Here is a 12177-nt window from a genome sequence, read left to right on the forward strand (position 1 = left end):
ACACCGCACACAGAAAGCACGCACGAAATCAGCAAACACAGGATGAGCGCTGACTATTAACTGTCACAGCTCGACACTTAAGAGCGCTGTTCAAAGAGAAAGAAAAGACACATGAAACGAGTGCACAAGTATACACAGGACAAACCTGAACTTTCGCAATTTTATGTCATCGTGTGTGGGCAGCGCGCTTCTTTCGTAAACGTGGCCCTGGCAGCGAGCGAAGTCACTTTCGTCCTCACGCGAATTACGAGTGTAGTAAGCGCGCACACAGGAGAGACCACGCTCCGTGGAGGCGGCTATCCGTGGACGCAACGAGCTTTAGGGTGCGCCTAACTTGAGCCCGTCGCGCCATCTGGCTACTGGTAACGAAAACCCGCTAAGGTTTTGGAGCTCCGAGGACTTCCAAACAGTGTATGGGGTATATAAATGGCTAGCCCTTAGCAAACTAGACGAATTGGGCTCCTTTGCGCTGTGGGCTGCGCGGCACGCGCTGCGAATGGAGAGGTTGCTGGTTCGACGCCGCGCGGCAAAATTTTTCCTGTTCGTCTTTTTTTATTTGAAATGTGTCGTTACATAATTTACAATGTCATATCTGTGACGGCAATGCATCAGCGGAGCCGTGGTGAAAGGTGGCATAAAGCCTTTCGTTTTAAATGGTGTTTCGGTTCCTAATGTGCGCCACGAAAAGAGAGGCCGGACAGCACTATACACCTTTTCATACGACACAGCTCCGACTACTAAGGCAAAAAAGTCTAGTTGGGGTACGTGAGACGCTGCTAGACATAGAATTCTACGCGTAGATGATTGTCATATGATTTATAAACGTTCCTACGATTGAATATAAGACTGGGATGCCAAAGATAACACCAAGTCGAACTAGGGCAGCAAAAGTATTGAAGCGGTAATAGCCAAAAAGCACTTTTGAGCACATTTCCCCTACTTAGCATTTAGAAAAATTGAGCGTGTTCTACAAATAAGTATTTGCGTATAATGTTAATCAAAGAAGGCTATGCTGCAACTCATTAGAGAAACTTCAAAGTATCGCCGCATTTTGAAAAAAAAAAAAGAGGACGGCCCCTATCTTTCGAGCAAGAAGAATGACCGAAATTCTGTTTTTTTTTTTTTTTGCGCAGGTTGTCTTTTCTATTGGTGATCTTCCACTACAGTGGAGACACTGCTTGATTATTCCATCCTGAACTTTCTGGCTAACTTCAGCATGAAATTGGAACCACTTTATTTTGCAGGAACAAACAGTAGATGATATATTTCGTGAGATCGGGCTAGTTTTTCTGTTTCTTTCACGGCCGCACTTAAACAAGATGTCTTATGATTCGTAATGTGTAATACTTTAATCTGTGAAAGTGTCTTCATAGTCCTACCATAGTTTTCTTTATATTTTCAGGCCATGTCATAGAACTACTCACTTTGATCTTAGTAGTTACATTTATTTCAACAAGTTAGTTGTTTCGAAGTATCGCTAAATAGTGTTTAGTTCAGCACGTCATTAAAACGCCTGAACGGTCATGCTCTCGCAGGTACTTCATAAAGGGCAACCTTAGTCTTGTGAAATGCCCGTATGCAGCATTCGTACACGAAGATTCCTTTAAGCGATCTTTTCTACATGGGCGCGCCGCCTCGGATTGAGTCATAATCATATTTGACTAAACAAACACGGCACGTGCTGTACACTGCTACTCTCGATATTCTTGAATATACTGGCGTAGCGCAGGGGTCGATTGATTCCCGTATCATCGAGGGCGAGTCAATACCGGGCCTGTTCCTCGCTCGGTTGGCTCCTATGAACTTAATTAAAGAGTTCGCTCTTGCATTATGTAACTATGAAGACACATTCCTAGTTAGATACGCATGTGTAACCATTATCAATTGCTAAACCTAATGCATTATTTTGATTTGGGATGAACGACTAACGCCATTTATACAGACGCTGCCCAAAGTGAAAGGCTGAAAAAGCCGCAGCTGAAAAAGTTGCGAATATATAGTTGCAACTATATATTTGATAGTTATCTATTAAGTCCACATTAGATAGTTCAAGAAATCCCGTGACATGTGAAAAAAAAGCCGTGTGACGGACCGCGGGAGCACTGGTGTAGCGCTGCTATAGGCTTTCATTACAACGCGGAAAAAGTAACAGCGCTAGACGTATCATACAGGAAACAATTTAGTCGGTGGTTTCTCAAAGGGCTCTATATCTCAGTGTTCATATTTTGGGTTTGCAGCCCATAAACAAAAAATAGGTAATTAAGAAGTAATATTTAATTAGCATGGGGCAAAATATGAAATAGTCTGAGTACCTACAGGCTAGTCAGACTAGTGCGAGTAGTACGCGCTCGGTTCAATTCAATAAACAATTGTATTGGGCCAGTTGGTAAGGATCCATCTTGCTAGGAAGCGCAGCCACTATTACAACGAACACACAACACAAGCGCTCAACTTCAACTAAACGTTTATTGCAAACATCAGAGTTCATAAAGGGGGTGAAAAGAGAAAAAGAATAATAAAAGGTAGACAACAAAAAACACACGTGCCAGTTCCGTACATTACTATCCGTTATTGTCTATCACCCCATCCAAAAAACATAGTTCTTTCCGCTTGAGCGAGATAGAGGGTGAACTAACACACTCAAAATCATCGCGTGTCATTTCCGCCGCTTCCGCTATCAAACGGGTTAATAAATCTCTGTCCCGATATAACACGCACGCGTTATTGAAATAAGGCACACAACCGGGAACAACTGAAAGATGCAATAATGAGAGGCTAAAAGAGAACCACAATAAAGTGCAGAAAGGTACCGATGGTCACTTGGCGATCCACTGTAAGGAGTGCAACATGACTGCATGCCACGCTCATGATGCGCTCGCGGCCGTTTCGCTAGCATCATGTATACAAAATTTGGTATAGAGTACGCGAATGGATGACAAAGGTATGTGACAGGTGCAAATATGATAACCATGAGATGCGTGTCATGCAACAACATGACTACATGCCACGCTCATGATGCGCTGGCGGCCGTTTCGCTAGCTTCACTTATACTGAATTTGGTATTTCGGGACGTGAATAGATGACGAAGGCATGATACTATTGCAAACGTGATAATAAACATGAGATGCATGTCATGTAATAACATGACTACATGCTACGCTCTTGATGCGCTTACAGCCGTTTCGATGGCTTCACATGTACCAAACTCAGTATTACGCTACGCGAACGGAAGACATAGGTAAATGACATACATCCAGACATGATAATAACGACATGCGTGTCATGTAATAGCAAGACTACATGCCACACTGATGATGCGCTCGCGGTCGTTTCGCTAGCTTCACAATGCCAAATTTAGTAATACGTGATGCCAATGGATGACGATGGTATGTGACTGGTGCAAACATGATAATCATGAGATGCGTGCCATGTAAGAATATAACTACATGCCACAGTCAAGGCGCCACATACATTTCGACTTGACGCGGCACGCGTTCTCGCCGGCATTCATTTAGCCGGCCACAGGCGTCGGTCCTGCCATATACTCGCAGGCGCGCGCCGCACAGCGTTGCTCTGAGGCATGCGCGTTTCAGCGCGTCCGGCATCCCTCCGTCACAAAAAGAGGGAAACGCAGTGTTGTCTGGGTAACCCATGGGCGCGAAGTGCAGCATGTCGCATTTCGCGCCGTTTGTCTTCTAGCCGCGCCGACGGACGCTTGTCGCACCTGGCGTCAGACTATAAAGTGTTCGTGTTTTCCTAACGTTGCGTCGCTGCACCCAGCATGCGCGCGCGTCAACGCTACATTGGAGTATATTGACTCCTACATGATGCGCTCACGGCCGTTTTGCTTGTTCCACATATACCAAATTTGGTGTTACGTGATTTCAGTGGATGACGAAATATAGGACTGGTGCAAACATCCTAATCCTGGCACGCGTGTCATGTAAGAACATGACAACCTACGACGCTCATAGCCTGCTCGCGGTCATTTAGCTAGCTCAAAATATACTCAATTTGGCGTCACATGACGTTTACAGATTACGAAGGTAAACGACACATCCAAACATAATAATTATGACAAGAAACTCATGTACGGCATTATTTACTTCCACCTCGTAACGTTGGAGTGGTTTGTAAGTGACATATCAACATTTCTCATTTATGCTTCGCATATCATCAATTCCTACCGTACGTAGGGTCTGGCATTTTTTTTTTCAATTAAGAAACTTGCTAGCACACGCTGCCTGCGTCGGCGTTGTGAGGTGAGAGATAGAGGAGCGTAGGAGAGGAGAAGGGCCACACTCCTCAGATGCTTACGCTCTTAAAAAACCAACCGAAGGTAGTCCGAGCTCTCCAACATTACCAACCGAAAAAGCAGCCACTTTTCAGAGCACTCCAGAGCCCTCGAACGCGCCCAATCGAATACGCCGTTAGACAGTTTACACCTCACAATATTTTTGTGATGAAGTGTAAAGAGAAATGCCAACTTCATGTCACGTGTATTTATTTTCGCAGTGCAACACAAACGCTGGAAAATATCAAATGAAGAGCGTCACTTGAGTGTAGCGTGCCATAAGTGCAATTTGATTGGCCAGAAGAGTCTGCTCCAGTGAAGAACAGTGTAGCGAAAAAGTGTTGCTCCATTCATATAATTTGGCGAGTATTCAGAAATTCCTGTATCAGAATAGTACGCATGATCGTTGCACAACGTTTGATTTCTTAGCTTGTGAAGGCTTGCGGCGTAACTATACAGAAGTAATCGACACAGTCATAAAAAGGTAGCGCAGACAGGTTTACATAAAAATGGCCTATGGTGCAAAAGCGACTGCATTGGGCTCAGTAACAATGCTTTAGTCTATCTGCCTCTGCAGCGAAGGCTGTCGCTTGGACTAACACTGTCATTCGAAGTGAAGTTATTCATTCTTACATTATATGGCAAAACATGCGTGTAAGAACGGCACTTTCAATTCCTTCGTGTCAAGAGAAGTTAGAAAGTTCTGGCAATTGTATAGTACCTTGGGGTCACGAAAGGAGCAAGAAAACTTCCCCGCCAGTTTTGCGCATGCGTACGACGGTGAACACGGATGGCCTGGCGCAGTGGCGCACCGGCGGGGCGTGGCATGGTGGTAACAACCAAATGGGCGGAGTCTTGGTCATTGTTCTCGCTAATGACAGCGAGCGCGTACCGGAGCCAGCAAGCGCCGCGGCCCGCAAGCCGCACGCCCGTTAACTCATGGTCGTCGTCGTCTCGGCATTCTAGCCGAGGCCTAATTACGGCCGAGAAGGCTCCCTAATGACCGCCGCGACTGTCAGCAGGGGCCGTCATTAATTCTCCGTCGACCATCGGATCCATTAGCCCAGCCGCAATGATGAAGAGCACGGAGCAACTCCAGACGTCCTTTCTGTTGTGTCTCAGCCAGGGCTCTCGCTCTCGTTTCTGCATTGTTCCCTGCGGCGGGCCGACCGAGTAGAGAGAATGCTACATCTGCAACAAGACCGAAAGATTTCACAGCCATCCTTGGTTGGTTTTTGGCTTGTAAAGCTGTTTTGCCGCCACTTGTGTCACCTTTACTTCACATGGCAGACGCACTTTGGAAAACAACATTTCGTTGAACTTGAAGCTTTGACAAAATAAAGAGCGCCTTCTCGTTCAAACCCTTAGCAATTGAATACCGCTATGTAGTCCGCGAGTAGTGCCAATCGGCTGCCTTGGCTCTTGCCGCGTGCCTCCAGTCTCAGCAAGATGCGGTAACCTCAGAAGCAACAGTTAACTATACACATTAAGGTGTACACATTAAGGAGCAGCCTGGGCGTGCTCTAGAGGTCGCCGCGCCCACGAAGTGCCACCTCCACAGAGCGTGGTCTGGCCTGCGCGCACGCTTATCTGACTCGTAATTCAAGAAAGGACAAAGGTCGCTTCTCACGCAGCCACGGCCGCTTTTGCGAAAGCAGCGCGCTGCTGACACACTATGCAGGAAGAATTGTTTCAGTTGTTCGCGCTTGTCCTCTTCAACTCATGAGCTCGTTCCGTGCGTCCTTCTTTCTGTTTAAACAAACCACTCTAGGTGTCGCTCTGCAACAGTCCTCAGGTACAGGTAGTGATATGCACGATACCGGAGGTACCTGTGCGTGATAGCAACCTGCAAAGAGCAGTTGTCAACGCAAACCAAGAGATATGGCAGAGGAGTCAAGAGGAAGGCTTTGAGGTGGTGGAAATAAACACAGAGGTATATAGGTGGGGTGGTTTTCAACGAGACAGAATTCACTTCGATGGGCGGCTAGGTCATGAGGTGGGTTGGCGACTTGCAGGACGCGCAGTAGCTTTTTTGGGGGGCAAGCGGGCCCTTCGGTGGGCAGGATAGCTAGTAACGAGGAAAACAACCAGGGAGACTCTTTGACAGGTGGTAAGGATAGATACGATTCCAAGGTGGCACCAGTATCTAAGATAGGTAGAGTCCGCGGCATAAATAGACGTAGCCACGAGCACCGAGCCAATTCAGACATAAGGTATATTAACATGCAGGGTGGTAGGAACAGGCTGAAGTGGGAAGAGAGAGAAGAACAGCTAAGAGAAAAGAGGCCGATGGTTTACGGTTTTGTAGAAACACATCTCAGGGACATGGAACATCCTCCGAACAATCCGGACTACGCGTGGGAATATTGTAATAGAACAGAAGGCAGCAGAAAGGGGGGGGGTGGTATTGGGGCATTCATTCATAAAAGTACAGACTGGCAAAGGGTCAAGCAGGAGTGCAAGGAACATTTATGGCTAAAAAGGAAAATGGCAAGCCAAATTACACTCGTTGGTTTCGTGTACTTGTGGACAGGAGCAAAGGACAGAGAGGAAAACCAGGCACTGGTAGAGTGTATATCAAAGGACATTCAGGAGTCAATAAGACTGTGCAAGATAATTATACTAGGAGATATGAATGCGCACATAGAAGATATAGATGGGTATATCGACCCGACAGGCAAAATGATCATGGATATGTGTGAAAGGCTTGATTTGATCATTTGCAACAATACCGAGGAGTGTGAAGGGCAAATAACATGGGAGGTAGGAAGGCTTCAGTCGACGATAGATTATGTACTGATGTCACATAGGATGTATGATAAGCTCAGGGGAATGCACATAGATGAAGGTGGTTCCAGAAGTCTTAGTAGTGATCACAAACGTATCAAGCTAAGTTTTGGAAGAGCAGTGAAAGTGGGAAGGAGACAACATGAGTATCTACAGGAAAATTCTTATCCATAAAGGCAAATTGAAATAGCCACTAAACAAATTGAGAAAGTATTCACGGAGGATAATAAAAGTGTGTACATACACGAATCTAATTAGACTGTTTGAGCTAGAGCTTGCTAAGATGCGTGACAAGTCACGCCGGAAAAGAAGACACAAACCCAAAATTTGGTGGGATAAGGAAGTTAAGAGAGCTATAGCAAAACGTGAGGAAGCCTCTAGGGAACACATACATGCTAAGCAGCGGAGTGAACCGACATATGATGTTGAAAGAAAATGGGAAACCTTTCTAAGCTGTTGAAGGGATGCATCCTTTCTGATCAATGAAAAGATTGGAAGACAGGGAGCTCAGTGGCTGGCAGAAGTACATAAAAAAGATAGAAAGACAGCTGCGAAATTTGGGAACCATCTAAACACCCTAAAAATGAGACTAGCCTAGAGCAGAGCCTAGAACAGCCCAAGGTGCTAGGCTAGTAGGGGACGAAGCTATTGAATATATAGGAACGAGGGTGACAGAAAGCTTTAAACAAAGAAGTGCTTTATGCACCACAATAAACAAGGATGAATCAAGTGGTGCAATCGCTCCATTTTCACAACGAGAGTGGGAAAGGGCTGAGAAAGGGTTCCTAGTAGTACATCAACAGGCCCAGATGGCATTACAATTATGCTGATAAAGACATTAGGTCCAAAGTCTAAGCAGGCTTTGAGAGAGGCAGTGAGCAAACTAATAATCGATGGTGAAGTACCCGATGGATGGAAACTTAGCAGGATGAGCATGATCTATAAAAAAAAAGGGGGACAAAGCTGACATAAAGAACTACCGTCCTATAACAGTGACATCAGTGGTCTACAGGCTGGTGATGCAGATTATAAAGGAAAGACTGCAGGCATGCATAGATGATGAGGAATGCTGGGGGTACTGCAGAATGGGTTTTGGAAACACAGGAGGTTGGAAGACAATCTGTTCTCACTGATGCAGTGCATAGAAATAGCAGAAAAGGAACGCAGGCCCCTGTGGCTAGCCTTTTTGGATATCAAGGGAGCGTACGATAGCGTGGTTCAAGAGGAATTGTGGGGAATACTGGACACACTAGGCGTGGAACATGTAGCCACTAATCTTCTAAGGGATATCTATAAAGGTAACAAGGTAGGTATAAAGGGGAAAAACAAATATCCAAGCCTGCAGAGGTAAAACAGGGGCTTAGGCAGGGGTGTCCCCTGTCACACTAACTATTCATGATGTACCTAAATGTATTAAAGGCCAAAATAAAGGGAAGTGGACTGGGCTTCAACCTCTCTTTAGTCAAACAAGGAAAACTCATTGATCAGGCACTACCAGCATTAATGTACGCATATGATATAGTGTTAATGTGCGACAACAAGGAAAATTTGCAGAGATTGATGGATATCTGCGGTAATGAGGGAGATTGGTTACATTTTAGATTCAGTAAGGAAAAGTGAGCAGTCATGATTTTCAATGATAAGGAAGGTAGTGAGCTTAGAATACAGGAGGTCACGCTAGAGATAACAGATAAATACAAATATCTGGGCGTATGGATAAGCAATGGGACCGAGTACCTAAGGAAACACGAAATATACGTGACCACTAAAGGTAACAGGAATGCAGCAGTGATGAAAAATAGGGCACTGTGAGATTACAATAGGTATGATTTTGTGAGAGGAATATGGAAAGGGGTCATGGTTCCTGGGCTGACGTTCGGCAATGCGGTCGTGTGCATGAGATCGGAAGTTCAAGCAAATTAGAAATTAAGCAACGTGGAATAGGTAGGCTTGCTTTAGGAGCTCACGGGAATACACCAAATCAGGGAGTACGAGGTGAAATGGGATGGACATCATTTGAGGGCAGGGAAGCTGGCTGCAAGATAAAATTTGAGAAGCGATTCAGAGAAATGGAGGAGGAGCGTTGGACTAGGAAGGTTTTCAGCTACTTGTACATGAAGAATGTCGACACAAAATGGAGGATGTGAACCAGGAAATTGACTGGTAAATACTTAGTAAACAGCAGGTGGCCAAACCAAAAAGAACTATCGGTTAAGAAGAAAGTGAAGGATACGGAGACTGACATGTGGAGAATTGGCATGATTAAGAAGTCCGCACTATAGATCTATCAAACTCTTAAGCAGGAAATTGCCAAGGAAAGGACATATGGTAATACTCTGGGTAGTTCTCTACTGTTTGAGGCCAGGACAGGTGTATTGTGAACCAAGACATATCGGGCCAAATACGAAGGGGTAGACACAGTTTGCAGTGCGTGTGGAGAGAAAGAAGAAATTGCCGAACACTTGATAGTGTTCTGTAAAGGACTTCACCCTTTAGTTCAGGATGATGGCGCAGAGTTTTTCAAAGCACTGGGGTTTAGGGACAGGGAGGGCAAAATAGACTTTAAGCGGGTAGACTTAACTAGACGGAGGTTATCTGATTGGTGGCTAAAGTCAAGGCACGAGTGAAAATCAAGCCCTTCACTGAAAAGTGCGAATCCTCAACCTCACTATTCAGATGAAAAAAAAGATAAATCTAATGGTTAGTTCACTTAGTATTACGTCTATAGGTGGCGTTAGCAGCCGCCTGATCTAAAGGGTACAGCCACATCCATCCATCCATCCATGGCCCACGCTCATCCTGTGTATGCGAATGGCGTGCGTGCTTTCTGCTTGAAGTGCACGCTGCATGTTCCGAGCTGCCTGCAGTCCTTCACGTGACTTTGCACTTTGTTGCTGTTCCTGAAATCATGCACGAAAAATGCTCAAGTACCTCTGTAACGACACGATTCCCTTTTGTGCTATACTGATTGCTATACAGAAGGATCAGCCACGTTTTTTTTTTCTTCAAGGAAGGCAACGGAAGGATGGCTAGCACACTTTTACTCTTTGATTTTATTAAAAAAGAACCCCCCCCCCCCCTCCTATCACTCTCGAAGTTTGACTGGGATGGCCATATTCCATGGTGGTACTACCGAAACAAGGCATGCGGACACTCATTGCAATGCGGATCTAAATATGCAGCGTGATGGTCTTTCACAATAGACATATGACCCTCTCAGTTTCCTGTGAATACATCTGCCATTCGGCCCCATACGTACACATAACCGCAAGTCAAGAAATACACTGCATTATTTACACATTTAACAAACTGGTGCTTCCTCTACGCAGTTCAGTTGAGGACGAAAAACTGACAAATAAGATAGTAAAAAAGAGATGGATAAAAGCGCGTGTATCACGGCACAGATAGGGCATAGGGCATATTACGGCATCGCACTATACGGTAGCATCATGCGTGGTTTTCTTAGAGTGCCCACTTTCTTGTATGTTACTCCACCCCCCCTTTTTTATGGCTATTTGTTTTAACAAACTTCAGTTGTTATATGCACTTTCCCTGTGTCATTACAGTTCATGGTGTAAGAATAATCAGGTGTTGACAGTGAGCGCGCCGGAGCGTCCAGATAAAGTTCGGCCTCGCGGGCGCGCATTGCTGGGAGCCGTCAGATGGCGCCGCGGCCAACGTACCCAGAGAGCGGTGCTGGCGCATTCAAACTCTTTTGCCTCCCCAACGTTTTCGTTCCAATCGGTGTGAGTAACGTTGAAAGCGTGACAGAATTTTTTATGTCTTAGTAAAAGGTAGAATTATACCAGTATTAAGGATTGATTAATACGAAAATGCCTCGTGCAGGATGTGAACGCCATCAACACAGATAGTCCCGCTCACGCGCACAAGTATTTTCGTCTGACAATATTGCTCGAGGAAAAAAATAAAAATAAAATGGCAGCATATCTACGGAGTGAATGATGGAGAGTGGGGCGAAGCATCCGTCCATCCATTCGTTCTTGCTTCCGTCCGTCCATGCGTCCGTCTGTGTGACCATCCATGCATTCATCCATCCGTGCAGCCATACATGCGTCCATTCATGGATCTCTCTGTGTGTCCATTCGTGCATCTAGTCAACACTCCAAGTACCACCATCTCACATCTTTTCATCATACATGCGTCCGTCTGTGTGACCGTCCGTGCGTCCATCCACCCATACGTGTGTGCATCTGTTCGTGCGTCCGTTCCTGCGTTCGTTCATGCATCCGCCCCGTCGTCCGTCCACGTATCCATCCATCCGTGCAGCCAACTGTGCGTCCGTTCATGGATCTGTCTGTGTGTCCATTCGTCCGTCTAGTCAACACTTCAAGTACCTCCATCTCGCGTCTTTTCATCATATATGCATCCGTCTGTGTGACCGTCCGTGCGTCCATCCACCCGTCCGTGCGTGCGTCTGTTCGTGCGTCCGTCCCTGCGTTCATCCATGCATCCGCCCCGTCGTCTGTCCATGCATCCATCCATCCGTGCAGCCATCCATGCGTCCGTCCATGGATCTGTCTGTGTGTCCATCCTTCCATCTAGTCAACACTCCGAGTATCACCATCTCGCATTTTTTCATCATATATTCCGCATATAGAAGCACCGCCATACAGCGGAAATTTCAAGGATTAAATGAGAGGTGGCACAAGAACACTTTCTTATGGTTTGCACTTTTTGTCTGCTTTCCACCTTTAACCACTTCGAGTTGATGGTATATACTGGTTCACTGTATTCATGGCACTGCTGCCCAACGCTCGCTAAACCTTTCGAAAACCAACGAGGTTACGCTTAGCGAGTATAACCTAGCAGTCCTTTCTTGTCAGATAGTGCTCAATGTACATGCCAATGGCTGCTAATTGGGAATGAGACACAAGAGAATTCGGCTTTTAGTTTACCTGCACGCTGTGAGTTTTTTATTGTTCAACAACGCACAGGAAAAATTTCTCACTGGCCACACCTTGCAGGTGAAAACGTAAGACTGGTTACGCACTACGACTACGACGAGGGACGAGCGGGTGCTACTTCAAGGAGCTTCGCCTCTAAAATTGTTAGCTAGCGTGCTATTGCTCTATCAA

The sequence above is a fragment of the Rhipicephalus microplus genome, chromosome 5 (assembly GCF_043290135.1).
Source record: "Rhipicephalus microplus isolate Deutch F79 chromosome 5, USDA_Rmic, whole genome shotgun sequence".
Classification (NCBI taxonomy): Eukaryota; Metazoa; Arthropoda; class Arachnida; order Ixodida; family Ixodidae; genus Rhipicephalus; species Rhipicephalus microplus.